At 38.4% G+C, this 20,510-nt stretch overlaps 1 non-coding gene across 1 annotated transcript; it reads left to right on the top strand.

Annotated features, from left to right (window-relative positions):
* Positions 1–1,625: 1,625 nt before the first annotated feature.
* Positions 1,626–1,733, top strand: LOC133071520 (U6 spliceosomal RNA). The gene has a single exon (XR_009696463.1). It is a non-coding gene; the product is annotated as a U6 spliceosomal RNA (small nuclear RNA).
* The last annotated feature ends 18,777 nt before the right edge of the window (positions 1,734–20,510 follow it).

Here is a 20,510-nt window from a genome sequence, read left to right as displayed (position 1 = left end):
AGAAATGATGTTGGAAGAGACACCACATATTTGGTGTTGAGGGAAAACACTTCTCAACATGACTCATCTGGTGATCCTGTTAAGATGGAGATTCTGATTTGAGAGCAAATTACTCCTCACAGTGTGGTCCACGGATCAGCAACATTGGCATCACTTGGGAACTTAGAAATGCAGAATCTCAGACTCCATCCCAGACCTACTCAGCCAGATTCTGCATTTTAACAAGATCCTACAGTGGGTCATATATACAGTAAAGTTTGACAAGAACTGATATAAGTCTCAGTTTTCTTGTTCCTAAAAGCTTTGCAGCCACATACAATACACACTCAGTGAGTGGAAGCTACTATAGGCTTTCCTCTGGGTTCAGAGCTTGGATTTTAAAAAGCATTCCTTATAAGTAAGCAAAAAGTAACTTGTCTGATCTTACTGTATGTCCCATGGAAATTTACTTCATGTTTTTATAACTTAGTTTATCTTTTCTAGTAAAACAAAGTAAACAGTAACTATCTCATAAGATTATTGTAAGGTTTTATAAGAAAACATAATTATAGTTGCTAACACTTAGGGAGCACAATGAGCCAGGCTCTGTGCATAGCTCTTTATGTGGATTCACTCATTTGATGCATATTTACTGAATACCTACATTGTTACTGGGCACTGTTTGCTGGGGTCTGGAATAATGTTATAATAGTTGACATTCTTGAACATTTCCTATGTGCCAGGAACTTTTCAAAACAATTTATTTCTTTTTTAAAATTCGTTTTTAAAATCTTTATTGAGGTGTAATTAATATACAAAAAACTGCACCTCATTAATGTATACAACTTGTGAATTTGGACTTATGGATCCATCCAGATTGGGCTTCCTGAAGGAGGGCATGGCAATCCACTCCAATATTCTTGGCTGGAGAATCCCATGGACAGAGGAACCTGGCAGGTTCTAGTCCATAGGTTGGAAACAGTCAGATAGGACTGAAGCGACTTAGCATGCACACATGCATACACCCATGTTATCAACACCACTATACAGGTAGTAAACATATCCATCATCTGCAAAAGTTTTCCTGTGTCCTTCTGTTAGATAAACATATTATTTTTCAACAGTTCACATTTCTAAACAGGTTAAATCTTCACAATAGTCATCTAACTTTCTTCAGTCTTCACAATAATCCAATGAAGATCATCCAAATGGGGAAACTGACTAGCCCAAAGTTACAGTATGGTGCATGGAGTAAATGGTAAATGGTAAATGCTAGTAAATGGGGAACTCCAAAGATCACACTCCAACCTAGTGAGGTATGCTGTGTGATGTATGAGGTTAAACTGTATGAAATCACCAACATTCCACCATTATCAATTCTTGCAAACAGTAATTTTGTATGCAGTGTCCACAAGATTGTAAATTCTTATCTTCCCTTTGCTTCTTTTTTTTGAAATGACAATGTGTGTCCTTAATCTTTGCCTTAGGACCCAGGATCCACTGAAGGTTACGAAACCAACAGAAAGACAGGAACTATGAACAAGGTTGTCTCCATTAGATAGCCTGTATTTCACTTCAAGCCCTTGTTGGGACTCAGTAAAGGTTTTTACTCTAGTCATTAAAACATTAAAAATAACACAATTCTAGTGCTCACTTCGGCAGCACATACACTAAAACTTGGAACGATACTGAGAAGATTAGTATGGCCCCTGGACAAGGACAATATGCAAATTCCAGAAGTGTTCCATATTTTTAACCAACACAACACTGTAAGTTATCCTCCAATTAAAAAAAAAAGAAAAAATGCAATTCTAAATAGCAAAATAGGATATTTTCATCACTTTGGCAGAGAGAAGAAGAAAGGAAAAATAAAAGTCTGGTGTCTACTGAGACTATATTTGATCTTTTTCCTCTCTGAATTCAGAAAGAGCTTCAGCATTTGCTGTGTACAAAGTGCCAAAATGAGCTGATAGGGTAGATGTTTTAAGACATAATGAAGACAAACATGAGTTCAGAACCAAAGCTGTACTCACCTGAGAGTACAGCTAATATTATCAGTGTAAGTATTTTTTATTTGTAGTGTACACAGGGTGGGGGGACATAAGCTGCTTTAATAGCTTCCCTTTGAATAACAGGAATGACTTCTACTAAATGTAACTCTGAAAGATTAGAGAAGAGTCATAAAAAATAAGTTTAACAGCCATGATCCTCTGTCCTCCCACTTAAATAAACTCTGTCTTTTCTGTTATTGTATTATACCATAAGCTACAGGGCTAGGAAACTCCCACTATTTCCAGACTCACTCATGCATAGAATGTTTGTGATTGACGGACAAGTGAGGCTGAAATGTGCAAATGGAGATGAAACATTCTAAGATTATACATCTCCCAGGTAAGGTTGGCACTCTTCCAGCATCTTAAGCTTGGCCAAGTTCTGCAGGGATGAGTATTCAAGGAAAGATATTTGTTCTCAACCAGAGCCTGGAATAACTCCTCCCCTTCCTGAACCTCTAAATACGCCCCCTCAAAACTTGCTCTTTTGCGATCTATACTCATTTAGTCAACAAATAGCAACAGAACCTAGAAAATCCACTCTTATCCAGGCCCTGAGAAAACATACAGTTAGTTGAGAAGAGGTCCAAGATCAAAGGAACTTAGAGTCTAAGACAGTGATTCTCAACTCTGAATGCATGTTAAAATTACCTAAAGCTTTACAAAATTCCTAATGGGTCCCACTGCTAACTAATTAAATTATAATCAGTGGGGTAAAGACCAAAGAGGAGCCAAAGTTGAGAATGACTAGGAAAGAGACAGACAAATATATCACTGTCATACACTGCTATTGTGGAAAGTGTGAGAATTAGACCCTAAAGGAAAGATCCCACCCCAACTTTGAGGGAGTGACAGGTTGGCTGAAAGGAACCTGACATCTTGTATTATACTTGAAGAGAAAAGGAGATAACAGAGAAGGCAGGGTAAGGAATGAGGGTTGAGGGAGCAGTGTGAGCAAAAGGAAAGGCAATATTAAATTCTCCAGAAATGCAAGTTGTGTAGTGTAGTGTAGAGCAGTGTATCATAGTATAGTGTGGTGTGGTGTAGTATAATGTAGTATGGTGAGGTGTGGTGTTGTATAGTGTAGTATAATGTAGTATGGTGTGGTATAGTATGGTATAGTGTGGTGTAATACAGTATAGTGTGGCATGGTGTGATGTGGTGCAGTACAGTGTAGTGTGGTGTGGTATAGTGTAGTATAATGTAGTATGGTGTGGTGTGGTGTATTATAGTGTGGTGTGGTGTGGTGTATTTTAGTATAAGGTAGTATAGTGTGGTGTGGGATAGTATAATGTGGTATGGAGTGTGAGGTGTAGTATAGTATAGTGTAGTGTGATGTGATGTGGTGTAGTATAATGTATTATGGTATGGTGTGCTGTGCTATAGTACAGCATCTGTAGTATAATGTGGTATGGTATACTGTAGCATACTGTGGTGTGGTGTGGTGTAATATAGTATGGTATGGTGTGGTATAGTGTAGTATAGTGTAGTGTGGCATGGTGTGCTGTAGTGTAGTGTGGTTTGGTGTGGTATAGTATAGTGTAGTATGGTGTGGTGCAGTGTAGTTTAATATAGCATGATGTGGTGTGGTGTGGTATAGTGTAATGTGGTGTGGTGTAGTAAAATGTGGTATGGTGTGGTGTGGTATAGTATAGTGTAGTATGGTGTGGTGTGGTGTAGTTTAGTGCAATATGATGTGGTGTGGTATAGTGTAGTATAATGTAGTATGGTGTGGTGTGGTGTATTATAGTGTGGTGTGGTGTGGTGTATTTTAGTATAAAGGTAGTATAGTGTGGTGTGGGATAGTATAATGTGGTATGGAGTGTGAGGTGTAGTATAGTATAGTGTAGTGTGATGTGATGTGGTTAGTATAATGTATTATGGTATGGTGTGCTGTGCTATAGTACAGCATCTGTAGTATAATGTGGTATGGTATACTGTAGCATACTGTGGTGTGGTGTGGTGTAATATAGTATGGTATGGTGTGGTATAGTGTAGTATAGTGTAGTGTGGCATGGTGTGATGTAGTGTAGTGTGGTTTGGTGTGGTATAGTATAGTGTAGTATGGTGTGGTGCAGTGTAGTTTAATATAGTATGATGTGGTGTGGTGTGGTATAGTATAATGTGGTGTGGTGTAGTAAAATGTGGTATGGTGTGGTGTGGTATAGTATAGTGTAGTATGGTGTGGTGTGGTGTAGTTTAGTGTAATATGATGTGGTGTGGTATAGTGTAGTATAATGTGGTGTGGTGTAGTTTAGTGTAGTATGGTGTGGTGTGGTGTAGTTTACTGTAGTATGGTGTGGTGTGGTATAGTTTAGTGTAGTATGGTATGGTGTGGTATGGTGTGGTGTAGTACAGTGTAGTGTGATGTGGTGTGGTGTAGTTTAGTGTAGTATGGTGTGGTGTGGTGTAGTTTAGTGTAGTATGGTGTGGGGTGGTGTAGTTTAGTGTAATATGATGTGGTGTGGTATAGTGTAGTATAATGTGGTGTGGTGTAGTGTGGTGTGGTGTGGTGTAGTTTAGTGTAGTATGGTGTGGTGTGGTGTAGTTTAGTGTAGTATGGTGTGGGGTGGTATAGTATAGTGTAGTATGGTGTGGTGTGGTATAGTGTAGTATAATGTGGTGTGGTGTGGTGTAGTATAGTGTAGTATGGTGTGGTATGGTGTAGTTTAGTGTAATATGAAGTGGTGTGGTATAGTGTAGTATAATGTGGTGTGGTGTAGTGTGGTGTGGTGTGGTGTAGTTTAGTGTAGTATGGTGTGGTGTGGTGTAGTTTAGTGTAGTATGGTGTGGTGTTGTGTAGTTTAGTGTAGTATGCTGTGGTGTGGTGTAGTTTAGTGTAGTATGCTGTGGTGTGGTGTAGTTTAGTGTAGTATGCTGTGGTGTGGTATTGTGTGGTGTAGTACAGTGTAGTGTGATGTGGTGTGGTGTAGCGTAGTATAGTGTAGTTTGGGGTGGTATAGTATAATGTAGTATGGTGTGGTGTGGTATAGTGTAGTATAATGTGGTCTGGTGTGGTGTGGTGTGGTGTAGTATGGTGTGGTATGGTGTAGTATAGTGTAGTATAATGTGGTGTGGTGTGGTATAGTATAGTGTAGAGTGGTGTGGTGTGTTGTGGTATAGTGTAGTATAATGTGGTGTGGTGTAGTATAATGCAGTATGGTGTGGTGTGGTGTAGTACAGTGTGTTGTGGTGTCCTGTAGAGTGGTGTGGTGTGGTGTTATGTAGTGGAGTATAGTGTAGCACAGTGTGGTGTGGTGTAGTACACTGTGTTGTGGTGCAGTGTAGTGTGGTATGGTGTGGTGTTACATAGTATAGTATAGTGTAGCACAATATGGTGTGGTGTGGTGTAGTACAGTGTAGTATGGTGTGGTGTGGTGTAGCACAGTGTGTTGTGGTGTCGTGTAGAGTGGTGTGGTGTGGTGTTATGTAGTGGAGTATAGTGTAGCACAGTGTGGTGTGGTGTGGTATAGTACAGTGTAATATGGTGTGGTGTGGTGTAGTATAGTGTAGTATAATGTGGTGTGGTGTGGTGTAGTGTAGAGTGGTGTGGTGTGTTGTGGTGTAGTGTAGTATAATGTGGTGTGGTGTAGTATAATGCAGTATGGTGTGGTGTGGTGTAGTACAGTGTGTTGTGATGTCGTGTAGAGTGGTGTGGTGTGGTGTGATGTAGTGGAGTAAAGTGTAGCACAGTGTGGTATGGTGTGGTGTTATGTAGTGTAGTGCAGCTGGAACAAAGGGTTCTATAGGAGAGAGATAAGCAGTAAGACAGGAGACTGAAGAAATAGACAAGAATCACATTGTATTCATACTTGACCCTTGAACTTGTCAGGTATATCCAAATATACTTTTTAATTTATACTAAAGGCCATGGGGTTTAGTGAAGGATTTTGGTTGGGGAATAAGTATTTCAATCAGCTTTCTATTTTAGAATCACCCAGTTCTAGCAAAAGAAGGGAAGTGATAAATGGAGGGCAAGTGTCTGAGAAGGGGTGAGGAATAGAGGAGTAAGAGCAGTTAAAACACTGGATACAGAGAAGAAGACAGATGATGTGGGACTAAACCATGGCAGGGAGGACAGAGAAAGAACAGATTTAAGAGACAATAAGAGCAGAATAAATGAAACTTACTGATTGATTAAATGTGAAAGTAAAACAATGAGAAGGCTGACTCCCAGCTTCCTGGCCTGGGTGGCCAGATGTCTGAAGAGCAGCAAGAGTAGAGAAGGGATAACTTTAATCTTCTGGCATCCTGTCCTGCTGTGGCTCCTGCCATCCTTTCTCTTTGACCATTTCATGACCTACCTATGCCTTCCGCCAGCATTTGAGGGAAGAACATGGAGACATTATTTCTGTTAATGATATGACAATGGGAAATGTATGAATGGATGCTTTCAAAAGGCTTTTGGTCCTTTGAAAGGGTTTATTACAGCCCAGTCCTCATCAGCATCTCACTATTATCAGACAAGTCAGGTACTTTCTCTCTCCCAACTCTTGCTGCAGACTAGGTGAAAAGACACTCCAGAGATATCTACCGATGCAGGCCAAGAAAGCCGAGGGACAAAAAACTAGTTTCTCCTATCCATAATCAAGATGGAAGAACTGCAAGAGAATGAGTGGTTAATTTCCTTTTTAGCCTTGCTCCAATCAGGAATAGCAGATTTGGGGAGCTCAGATGATACAGAGAATGAAAAGAGAAACATAAAATTACAACTGGTTCTATGGATTAAAAGATTGCCTAATAATTTATGATCTGTAATTTCACTCTGAGCTACATTCCTAAAAGAAGAGCATATATTCCATCAGCAAAAGGCATGTACTAGAATGTTCATAAGCAGTATTATTAGTAATGCCAAAAGCAGAAAATTACCCAGATGTCCATCAGTAATATAATGGATAAATAAATTATAGTAGCTTCTTCATCCATGGTTTTGCTTTCACAGTTTCTCTAATCAGTGGCAAACCCCAGTCTGAAAATATTAAATGGGAAATTCAGGAAATAAGCAATTAATAAGTTTTAAATTGCATGCCATTCTGAGTTGCATGATGAAATCTCACACCATCCCATTCTGTCTTGCCTGGGATCCCCAATTACTGATGTCTATGACATTATTAATGTCATGACTTCCAACCATTCACATCAAATGGCTCCATAATCTAGAATCACCCAAAGCAGATGATCCTCCTTCTGACATATTTTGTCAGAAGATAAATAATAGCCTGATACTATGTCACAATGCCTAGCTCATTCATTTCACTTCATCTCATCACACAGGCATTTTATCATGACACATCATTACAGGAAGAAGGATGAATACAGTAAAATAAGGTGTTCTCATACAGAATATTGTTATAATTGTTCTTCTGTTTTAACTTTAAATTTTTTATATCTATATTGAACTATAGTTGATTTACAATGCTGTATTCATTTCAGGTATATAGGAAAGCGACTCAGTTATACACATACATGTATCTATTCTTTCCCAAATTCTTTTCCCATTTATGTTATTATAGAATATTGAGCAGAGTCCCCTGTGCTATACAGCAGGTCTTTGTTGGTTATCTGTTTTTGAATATAGTAGTGTGCATATGTCAATCCCAAACTCCCAATTTATCGCTCCTCAACCTTTCCTCTTTGGAAACCATAAGTTTGTGTTCTATGTCTGTGGGTCTGTTTCTGTTTTGTAAATAAGTTCATTTGGATCATTTTATTATTAGATTTTGCATATAAGTAAAAGCATATATTTGTCTTTGTCTGTCTTACTTCACTTCGTATGAATATCTCTAAGTCCATCTGTGTTACTGCAAATTGCATTATTTCATTTTTAATGGCTGAGTAACAGTCCATTGTATAAATGTACCACATCTTCTTTACCCATTCATTTTTCAGTGGACATTTAGAATGCTTCCATGTCTTGGCTATTATGAATAGCACTGTAATGAACATTTGGGTGTATGTATCCTTTTGAACTATGGTTTTCTCTAGATATATGACCAGGAGTGGGTTACTGGATCAAATGGTAGCTCTATTATTAGCTTTTTAAGGAGCCTCTTTATTGTTCTCCGCAGTGGCTGTACCAATTTACATTGCTACTAACACTGAACAAGGGTTCCTTTACCCTATACGCTCTCCAGCATTTATTGTTTGTAGACTCTGTGTGTGTGTGTGTGTGTGTGTGTGTGTTTATCCAGTACTGTTTATTTTTTTTTTTAGTTGGAGGCTAATTACTTCACAACATTTCAGTGGATTTTGTCATACATTGACATGAATCAGCCATAGAGTTACACGCATTCCCCATCCCGATCCCCCCTCCCACCTCCCTCTCCACCCGATTCCTCTGGGTCTTCCCAGTGCACCAGGCCCGAGCACTTGTCTCATGCATCCCACCTGGGCTGGTGATCTGTTTCACCGTAGATAATATACATGCTGTTCTTTCGAAACATCCCACCCTCACCTTCTCCCACAGAGTTCAAAAGTCTGTTCTGTACTTCTGTGTCTCTTTTTCTGTTTTGCGTATAGGGTTATCGTTACCATCTTTCTAAATTCCATATATATGTGTTAGTATGCTGTAATGTTCTTTATCTTTCTGGCTTACTTCACTCTGTATAAGGGGCTCCAGTTTCATCCATCTCATTAGAACTGATTCAAATGAATTCTTTTGAATGGCTGAGTAATATTCCATGGTGTATATATACCACAGCTTCCTTATCCATTCATCTGCTGATGGGCATCTAGGTTGCTTCCATGTCCTGGCTATTATAAACAGTGCTGCGATGAACATTGGGGTGCACGTGTCTCTTTCAGATCTGGTTTCCTCAGTGTGTATGCCCAGAAGTGGGATTGCTGGGTCATACGGCAGTTCTATTTCCAGTTTTTTAAGAAATCTCCACACTGTTTTCCATAGTGGCTGTACTAGTTTGCATTCCCACCAACAGTGTAAGAGGGTTCCCTTTTCTCCACACCCTCTCCAGCATTTATTGCTTGTTTGTAGACTTTTTTGATGATGGTCATTCTGTTTGGTGTAAGGTGATGTTTTATTATTGCTTTGATTTGAATTTCTCTAATAATTAGTGATGTTGAACATCTTTTCCTGTTCCTATTGGCCATCTGTATGTAGCCTTTAGAGAAACATCTAACTAGGTCTTCTGCCCCTTTTTTAAAATTAATTTATTTATTTTAATAGGAGGTTAATTACTTTACAATCTTGTAGTGGTCTTTGCCATACATTGATTTGAATCCGCCCTGGGTGGACATGTGTTCCCCATCCTGAACCCCCCTCCCACCTCCCTCCCCATCCCATCCCTCAGGGTCATCCCAGTGCACCAGCCCTGAGCACCCTGTCTCGTGCATCAAACCCAGACTGGAGATCTATTTCATATATGATAATATACATGTTTCAATGCTGTTCTCTCAAATCATCCCACCCTCGCCTTCTTCCACAGAGTCCAAAAGTCTGTTCTTTACATCTGTGTCTCTTTTGCTCTCTCGCATATAGGGTCATTGTTACCATCTTTCTAAATTTCATATATATGCATTAATATACTGTTATTGGTGTTTTTCTTTCTGACTTACTTCACTCTGTATAATAGGCTCCAGTTTCATCCACCTCATTAGAACTGACTCAAATGCATTCTTTTTAATAGCTGAGTAATATTCCATTGTGTGTATGTACCACAGCTTTCTTATCCATTCGTCTGCTGATGGGCATCTAGGTTGCTTCCATGTCCTGGCTATTATAAACAGTGTTGTGATGAACATTGGGGTGCACGTGTCTCTTTCAGATGTGGTTTCCTCAGTGTGTATGCCCAGAGTGGGATTGCTGGGTCATATGGCAGTTCTATTTCCAGTTTTTTAAGGAATCTCCACACTGTTTTCCATAGCGGCTGTACTAGTTTGCATTCCCACCAACAATGTACGAGGGTTCCCTTTTCTCCATACCCTCTCCAGCATTTATTGTTTGTAGACTTTTTGACAGCAGCCATTCAGACCGGCATGAGATGGTATCTCGTGGTTTTGATTTGCATTGCTCTGATAATGAGTGATGTTGAACATCTTGTCATGTGTTTGTTAGCCATCTATATGTCTTCTTTGCAGAAATGCCTGTTTAGTTCTTTGGCCCACTTTTTGATTGGGTCCTTTATTTTTCTGGAATTGAGCTGCAGGGGCTGCTTATATATTTTTGAGATTAATTCTTTGTCAGTTGCTTTGTTTGCTATTATTTTCTCCCATTCTGAAGGCTGTCTTTTCACCTTGCTTATAGTTTCCTTCGTTGTGCAAAAGCTCTTAAGTTTAATTAGGTCCCATTTATTTTTGCTTTTATTTCCATTACCCGGGGAGATGGGTCATAGAGGATCCTGCTGTGATTTATGTCAGAGAGTGTTTTGCCTATGTTTTCCTCTAGGAGTTTTATAAAAATATAATTTATTTACATTATAAAAATGTAAGTTTCTGGTCTTACATTTAGATCTTTAATCCATTTTGAGTTTATTTTTGTGTATGGTATTAGGAAGTGTTCTAGTTTCATTCTTTTACAAGTGGTTGATCAGTTTTCCCAGCACCACTTGTTAAAGAGATTGTCTTTTCTCCATTGTATATTCTTGCCTCCTTTGTTAAAGATAAGGTGTCCCTAGGTGCGTGGCCTTATCCCTGGGCTTTCTATTCTGTTCCATTGATCTATATTTCTGTCTCTGTGCCAGTACTATACTGTCCTGATGACTGTAGCTTTGTAGTACAGTCTGAAGTCAGGCAGGTTGATTCCTCCAGTTCCATTCTTCTTCTGCCCATTTTTTGTGTGGGTTGTTTGTTTCTTGATATTGAGCTGCATGAGCTGTTCATAAATTTGGGGGATTAGTTCCTTGTCAGTTGCAACATTTACAAATATGTTCTCCTATTCTGTAGGTTGTCTTTTTGTTTGGTTTATGGTTTCCTTTGATATGCAAAACCTTTTGAATTTAATTAGGTCTCACTTGTTTTATTTTGCTTTTTTCCATTACTCTAGGAGACAGAATGAAAAAGATATTGTACAATTTATCTCAAAGAGTGTTCTGCCTATGTTTTCCTCTAAGAGCTTTATACTATCCAGTCTTACATTTAGGTCTTTAAACCATTTTGTATATGGGATTAGGTGGTATTAGTTGAATGAGTTGGTTGCTCAGAAGAATGATTTGTATAAGAATCATGGAAACAAAAAAGGAACTTTCTCTTCCCCTCTTTTAGAAAACATACTTCATTGAACCAGCACAGAAAGTTAACTAATTACCCCTTTAACATCGAACCTCTTGAGCAAAACTTATCTTTTTCTGTTCTTCATGAGTGTTTCTGCAGCAGTGTTTTCCTGACAACTGCTCCTAGTTGGCAAGGGACTGGCTGTTTTAAACTATTATGGAATACCCTCACAGCATATACAGCTATTCTAAATTCTTCATGCACTGAGACAGACACTAGCTAGCTATTTACTACATCCGTTTTCTCTTTGCCCTGGGCACACAGTGAGATTACCACTCCCAGGCTTCCTTGTAGTTAGACATGGACACGAGCTTTGGTTCTAGACAGTACAGAATGACTTGATATGATGGGTGTCACCACTTCCAGACCTGACCATTACAATCTCTCATGTATAGTCCTCTTTGCTCTTCTCCCTTCTGCCAGCCTGAAGCAGACAAGTATGACAACCTTGGAAGTCATGCAATGAAAGCAAAGGAATCATAAGTGGAAGAGCCCCAGGTCCTTGAATAGAATCTTCTAGCAGAAAGCCAGTCACTGTACAGAAATACCTGTTTTTAAACTCTATGAGATGAAGAAATAAACATCAGATGTCACCTTCTCTAATGAGCCTTTGCAGATATTCCTACATGAAGAGAACTCTACATATGCCTTCAACCTCAGATTTTGGCAGCACTTTATTTGTACCTATGTTATTCTGTGCCTTCTATTTTGATCACGTGTACTCTTGTCTACAAGATTAAAAGTTCTGAGTGGCAAGAACTGACCCTTTATTTTCTAACTGAGAAGTTAAACTGTTTTTAAGAATTTTTACCAGGTACTCAATACTTGTAAAATTAATGAAATAAATGCATATTAGATAAATTCATTCACACATGGACACATGGATGAGAGTGCAAAATAAGGAGGAGATGCTTGAGATTTGAAGCCTGGCAAAAATGGAGAAAGCTAGTAAGTGTTCATGGCAATAAGAAAGTCCAAAAAGGGGAAATCAATCTTCAGGTATTCATTCATAGGTTCATTCCTCCACTCATCTCATCTTCCCTCAACAAAAACAAACTGAGCAACTCTGGTAATATAATGAGATAGCATTGCCATATGCACTTTCCATGGAATAACTCATTAAGTCTTCATAACAAGCCTATTAGGTGGGCACTCTTATTTCACTCATTTTATAGACAAGAGAAACTTAAATAAATAGCTTGTCAAAGCCACATAGGTAGCAGTGAGGCTGAAACTCAGACCCATACAAGCCTAGTCTATGGCCCCAGAGTTAAACCACAATGCTACAACTCCTACCTGCCAGCCATGATTTTCCTCATGGAGTTATAGAGAAGAATAAGTAAACAACCTTATTCTTTAAAACATCATCATAGTAATCTCAATATGATGTCTGCTGCTGCTGCTGCTAAGTCACTTCAGTAGTGTCCAACTCTGTGCGACTCCATAGATGGCAGCCCACCAGGCTCCTCCATCCCTGGGATTCTCCAGGCAAGAACACTGGAGTGGGTTGCCATTTCCTTCTCCAATGCAAGAAAGTGAAAAGTGAAAGTGAAGTCGCTAAGTCGTGTCCGAGTCTTAGCGACCCCATGGACTGCAGCCTACCAGGCTCCTCTGTCCATGATGTCTAGTATGACATATATTATGAAAATTCTGAAAGAAGCAGGACAGAATTGTTGTGACCTTAGGTTAAGCAAAGATCTGACAGAAACTAACAATATAATCCACCAAAGAAAAGGTTGATAAATTGAACTCCATCAAAATTTAAAACTCTGTTCTTCATTAAAACAATATTAGGAAAATCAAAAGACAAACACCATATAATGAGAGAAAATATTTGCAAAACACATACCTGAGAAAGGGTGGGAAGATACTTTTGATTTTACTCTAAAGTTTAAATGCAATTGTGAGGTCCTAGCTTAGTGGTTTTAAGAATAAGCTTTGGAGTCAGGCAGACTGACATACTCTCTGAAAACTGACTAAGTCTTCTCACTTGTAAAATGGAAAGAATAATAACATGTAGCTCATGAATTATGGAGATTAAATTAATATAAAGTATTCAGCATAGTTTGTGGTACATATAGTCCTCAGTAAAATTTTTCTAACCAAAATTTTGTGAAAGACTGCAGGATATGAAAGATACCATCTTCCTCTTATTCAGGATGTTTAAGTTGCTTCCAATTGTTATCATAAGTAACATTATGAAAAATGTATTTGTGCTTGAACTTTTCCTATATTTTTTAATTATTTCCTTAAGATCAGTTCCTAGATTAAGGCATGTAAAGATTTTCAAGGCACTTGGTAATTCTTATTATCTTCTCAAAATATTATACCTATTTCTCATTCCTACTGATCAGCAAGTTAAGAATTTAAGCATCATTATACCCTTCACAACAGTAATTTTTTTTATTTACATGCTTGTTATAGAAAATGCAATTATTATAGAGATGTTCACCACTCTGGTAAGGGTAGGCAGTTAAAGAGGAACTCTCTCTCACTACAAATGCATAAATATGCTGTATTAAATATAAGAACTAACAAAATACACAGCAATGTTTAAGAGAGAGAAACAAAATCTAAGAAACAAAAAGGAAACTCAAGGACTGATCAGTAAAGTTTAACAAGCATCCTGTCCTATGAGGATTAAACCCACAAATAGGCCTGAGAGCCAAGAGATGGGAATTTAACATCCATTTTTGGGACAGGAAACATAGGCAGATAGAGAGACACCTATATTAACTTCAGACCTTCAAAAGGCTGCCCTTTTTATGAAAAGAGAATTTTAAAAATCCTAAGCAATAATTCTCAGATATACCAAGGGAAATCGCTGCATACTCAGGAGTTAAGGGAAGAAATGTTCTGTAAGAAATCTGGACTCCAAGTCCACACCACACATGGGTGCAGCATTAGTGTGACCAACTTATCACCTTTGCTAATACTCTCCTGGTTTTTGCCCTGCGATCCCATCTCTTAGGCAGTATCTCAGCACCAGGGCAACCTGGAAGTCTGATCATACCACGTAGCATCCAAAGGTACACAACCCATACTTTCTAGGAAACTCAAGCCAAGTAAGTATATAAAAATTGGTCTGACTCTTGTGAGTCCCTGTGGATCCAAATGGACTCAATTATACAATCATTCTGTCTTCAGACTTTCATAAAGCAGGGTTCTAAGGACCCTCCAGATAGCGTTGTCAGATAAAATACAATTCACCCAGTTTGGTTTGAATTTAAGTTAAACAATTTTAAACTTGCAATATGAGAACACTTATGCTAAAAAATTCCCTTCCCTGGAGAAGGCAATGGCAACCCACTCCAGTCTTCTTGCAAGGAGAATTCCATGGACAGAGGACCCTGGCAGGCTACAGACCATGGGATCGTGAAGAGTGGGACACAACTGAGCGAATAACACTATCACTACACTAAAAAATTAGTTAATATTGTTCTGAAATTCAAATTTAACTGAATATTCTGTATTTTTATTTGCTAAATTAAGCAACCTTGCAGTGCCAGAAATAAACAGCAGCAAGCCACAACTAACCATATGTCCTAGAGATAAACTCACTCATAAAAATTTAAAAATTATACAAGGAAATGAGCTACGATGATAGTCAGTAGACATATAAAGTGTAACAATTTGTACTTCAAAAACCAGAAATTATGAAACAAATTCAGACAGTACAAAATAAATACAAAAGTCCCATCAATCACATAATTGCGTTTTGATTTTTCTTCCATACTACATAGCTCATATGGCTATGCTAATACAAAGAGGCACCTCCACATGGTTCCCCAGCCAACTGCATGTTTGGAGCTCCTTCAATTATTAAAGAGATAAAAGAAGGGATGGAAATTATAATGAAAGAATAGAACACTGTTAAAAAGAACAGATGGATCTGTAAAGGGACCAAATAGAACTTGGAGAAATGAAAAACGTCGTCACCGAAACTAAAAACTTGAGATTTAGGTTAAACAACAAATTAGAGGGTTGAGGAGAGCTATATGACTTTGGGCTAGTTAATCAACTCTCTGTGCCTCAGTGTTCTCAATTGCAAAACAGGGATAATAAAAATGCCTTTCTTAAAAGTTGATTATAAAAATAAATATAAAACATATAAAGCACGCCAGTTTATCAAATAATAATTATTATTCAGTTCAGTTCAGTCGCTCAGTTGTGTCCAACTCTTTGTGACCCCATGGACTGCAGCACCCTAGGCCTCCCTGTCCATCACCACCTCCTGGAGTTTACTCAAATTCATGTCCATTGAGTCGGTGATGCCATCCAAGCATCTCATCCTCTGTCGTCCCCTTCTCCTCCCACCTTCAATCTTTCCCAGCATCAGGGTCTTTTCCAATGAGTCAGTTCTTCATATCAGGTGGCCAAAGTACTGAAGTTTCAGCTTCAGCATCAGTCCTTCCAATGAATATTCAGGACTGATTTCCTCCAGGATGGACTGGTTGGATCTCCTTGCAGTCCAAGGGACTCTCAAGAGTCTTCTCCAACACCACAGTTCAAAAGCGTCAGTTCTTCAGTGCTCAGCTTTCTTTATGGTCCAACTCTCACATCCATACATGACTACTGGAAAAACCATAGCTTTGACTAGACGGACCTTATTCAGTCATGACTTATTAAATAAGTATGTAGAACATCCTCACATGGTGACGATCCCCAAACGTGTGGCTCAGAAATTCAGCTCTGTGTGATGCTCAGGGAAAAAAGTACTCCATGATGAAATACTTTGTGAAGTCCTACATTACCCTAACAGCCTCTCAGAGATTCACAGTTTACATTACCATCTTAAAAAACCCTCAGCAGTTCTGCTGTGAAGAAACCTGTTTAGCCTTGTCATTTAGGTGGTAACTAAAAAAATGACAGAATGGAGACTCAAGGAAGTTGTCACTTGGCAAAGTCCTTCAGCTGGTAAATGGCAGAGCTGATCTACAAACAACGGTCGCCTGGCTCTAAGTCCATGATTTTAATGACTGGACAATATTGTAAAGTTTAGAAGGAACTGATAATAATCTTCTTGTAAAAAGGCTTCTTTCTGAACGTGCAGAAACCCAAGGATGAACTTGCCCTAGTGTCCCTTTATACAAACGTCTGTGTGTCTGCCTCAATAGCCCCCAGCCAGTCCCCTGAATCCCAGGGGCAAGCAAGGTATCCTTTGAGCATTTCCTCTCTTCCTGAGGCACAGGCAAGGGACAGTAGGAGAATGACTGGCTTCTAGGGCCCTGGTTCTAAGAAGTCCCATCAATCATATAGTTGCAGTATGAGTTTTCTTGCATACACATAGCTCCTATGGCTAGCTATGCTAATACAGAGTGACACATCCACATGCTTCCCTAGTCAATTGCATGTCTGGGGCTCCTTCAATAAATAGCAGTAGAAAATCAAAGATCAAGACATGAATTCACTAGCATTGTAATTTTCAGCTCAAAAAAAAATTTTTTTTTTTTTAATTAAGGTCCGTGATTGTTGTGCTATTACTGTCAGAGTCAATGTCTTTCTTATGTAGACTTCTAAATTTCCTACTTGAGAGAAATGAAGGAATTTTCTGCACTGAATTTTATTCAAGGCAGGCATTTGAATTTCACAGGAACTGATAGGACTTGAGCAACACTATTAACTGATTTCCATTAAAGGCTAATCCTACCCCAGATGTGAGTTAAGTTGGAATTTATGTCCTGGGTGTGTCACTTTTGTTTTCCTAAAGCTGTACTTTTAAATAAGACTATGTTAAAACCTTCTCAACTATACTCAGAAGTCCCAAGGTAATCATACTTATGACTACAGCTCATTGGTATTAAGTTGAAGTTAGAAAAGCTAACTAATGATCATCAAATATTCTGACAACATAGAAATTCTTCCTAAGTGAATCTTTAATATCCATAATATTTGGCTGCTTCTTTCAATAACATTTCATTCCTTTCAGTTCACCAACATTTTAATTAAACACTCATATTCATATCATATTTGCAATCCTCAACACAAATTGATCCTGCACTTTTCAAGGGCCAGTCTCTAAATTTGGCACTGATTCTAACATTAATAAGACAAGTTTGGCCTTTGAGGAGTATACTATGGATAAAAAAAAGACTCAAGCAGTTAAAAGTAACCAACCAATCCCTTACTGATTGTAGGCATGGCAACATAAACGCATCTTAAAATACATGTTACCGATTTACAAAGAATGAGCTATATAATACCATGATATTTATGTAAATTTAAAAAAGCATCCATACAAAAACACAGTTGAATATTTTACAGCATACACATAAAAAAATACACAAAAAATATGCCTGAATGGTTGTCTGTGGGAGAGGAGGTAAAAGGAAGTGGAGAAAGGAAGGAAAGAAGAGAGACAGGGAAAGAGGGAACAAAGGAGCAAAGGAAGGAAGGAAGGAAGGAAGAAGAGGCTGAACTTTCAAGCAGCTGGCAGAGCTGTCTGGTGGACAGGGAGTATTCTCTAGACATGTTCCTTTACCTAATCGCTTCCCTCTTTTGTCCCGAGTCCTTAATTATGACAAATCTTCTTAATCAGAAAACTGTTAAAATAAGGAATAAACCAATAATAAACTATGCAACCATGTAAGTGACTTGGCTTTCAATTTCAATAATACAAGGTGAGCATGTAGGTGGGCAAATGGACTGGTGTGCCTACACACCTTTTGCAGACACCAAGTACCTTAAGACACAATCATCATAGCAGACCAAGGAGAGTTAACTGCCCACTTCCCACCCTCCTTTTAACATGGGTGATTGCTCATGCTTAATCTGACTCAGATTGTAACCTGCACCTCTTTTTAGAAGATCATGCCTTAACCCAGTTCTGTTCCTCTAGTAATTAGAATCTTCTTTCTAAAAGCTTTAAACTTGAGAGAAACCTGAGGAGGGTCTTTCTTAACCAATCTTTTCTTTTCCTGGGATTCAACACTACCATCAATCAATATTTACTAACTGCTCCCCTCCCCCCAACAGAGGTCTGGAAAATTCCATGGACTCTATAGTCCATAGTGTCACAAAGAGTCGGACATGACTGAGCAACTTTCACTTTCATGAATGAACTACAGTTTTTCTATATGAGACATAGCTGATAAGAGAAGCAGTATAGAATAAGGAGAAAAACAATGGCTAGAGGTCAGAAAAGTCAATCCCAGCTCTACCTCTAACTAAATCTGTGGAATTGGGCCGCTTATGTCTCCTCTGTGGTCTTCAGATTCCTCATCTGGAGAATGGGAGTGGAAGCCTAAATGATTGCTAGTGATTCCTTCTGCTTCAGCCCTCAATGGTATGCATTATATTTACCTAACTGAGTGGAGACAGTTTTGTTGTCCTTGATCCATGCAGGAACAATAATACTAACACAAAAGAAAATATCTTCCTCTTCCCATATTTCAGTAAAAATTCCTCTGTGAGGTATTATGGTTGTTACAAAAAACTGAACTCTGAAGTCCAGGCTCAGTAAGGAGGCCAAAGATTGCAAATGCCCTGTTACCAAAACTTAACCACAGCAGAAGCCGCGGTCTGAACAGCGCTGCCTTTAGGCATTATATATAAGATATATACAATCCAGAGTACATACCTTAATTAACAAGGTTTGAAGAGCAAGAGGTAGATCTGCCTATGTTTTAAAACAGTTAATAAACTCTCCTAATATTACCAGCCTAAATTATTCTGTGTATCCCCTAAACTATGCAATACAGTATAGTTGAAAAAAAAAATTTCCGTTCAGAATATTTAAGATTAGAAATGTGCATCATTTAGAGGGATAAATTTCAGTGATTTGGAAAATTAATTTATCCACAATAAATCCTTCTATGACTTGATTTTTTAATTTTTTTAACTTTATATTTTGTGTTGGGGTATGGCCAATCAACAATGCTGGGACAGTTTCTGGTGAACAGTGAAAGGATTCAGTCATACACACACATGTAGTCAGTCTCCCCCAAATTCCCCTCCCATTCCAGGGTGCCATGTGCTATACAGTAGGGCCTTGTTGGTTATCCATTTTAAATATAGCAGCGTGCACATGTCCATCCCAAACTCCCTAACTATCTCTTGGCCTGATCCTTCCCTTCTGGCAACCATAAGTTTATTTTCTAAGTTTGGAGTCTCTTCCTCTTTTGTATGTAAGTCCATTTGTAAATGATTTCATATTTTTTAATAACCATAAAGATAGATCATAATTTGGCCGATTATTGCTCTATGGCTAGAAGTCTGAAAAGAGCGTAAATTTAACCAACTTTAGATCCTTACCACTCCTAGAGTTTTTTACTATAGCCTAAAGATTCTGAACACACAGATTTTTCTTGTGTCCTAATTTTAATTTTCAACCCTGTTAAGTTCAAAGGGAGGTAAAGAACTAAGATGTCCCAAAGGGTAGATAGTACCTCTCATCTACCTGAGATCCATTCATCAGTCAACTACTAACTGTGTCTCTTATACCAGAACTTGGTACATAGAAAATACAAACTGGCGAGTTATGCCCTTATCAGTACAGATTTAAGTGAATATAAACAAAGACTTCCTCCTAAGGTTACATCACTTACACTGAGCACAACGTTTCATCATTTATGCTGAGCACATCATTGATCAATGCTGAAATATACTCTAAGGAGTCCCTCAATTTCTTTGGATCTTATTTCTTTTGCCTCAGACCACAGCAATGCATCAACGATACCGAGAAAGAAATCAGGAATGTATTGTCCTCACGAGTTTGTTCCTACATTCAGTCACGTCTAGTGCTCAGGAAGCATGTCACACGCTCTGAAATGTCTATATGAGGTGCCAAAGTCTCTTGTCACACAGAAGCCTCCTGTCTGAGCAGCTTCTACCAGCATCCTGAACTACAACGAGGATAATCCACCGTCGGATATGTAGGACAGCCTTGCTTTTTCATTTTTTATGCCTTGTATCAGGCTTAAAAACGTGACTGAATAAACTTTGTCATACAGTTCTACTGATTCTGTCTCATCAATTTTTAATGAGAAAATTCCTGGTGCGTTCTATAAGCAACAGAATGTCATTTAAAACAAAACACAATGTAATGGCTTCTTCAAACTCAAGAAACTTGTGGAAAATAAACATTAACCATTTGCTGCAGTAATGAGGTAAATGAAAGTGTGCCAACTTGGTTGGAATCCTGACTGCCATATTTGAGTTATTTTAGCTCTTTGAGCCTCCATTTCTCTATCTACAAAATAAATTTTAAAACATTCATTACCAATTGCTACTTGTTCTAACCCCTTGGAAATGCAT

This window comes from Dama dama, chromosome 16 (genome assembly GCF_033118175.1).
Source record: "Dama dama isolate Ldn47 chromosome 16, ASM3311817v1, whole genome shotgun sequence".
NCBI lineage: Eukaryota > Metazoa > Chordata > Mammalia > Artiodactyla > Cervidae > Dama > Dama dama.
This window is presented reverse-complemented; position numbering and strand designations above follow the sequence as displayed.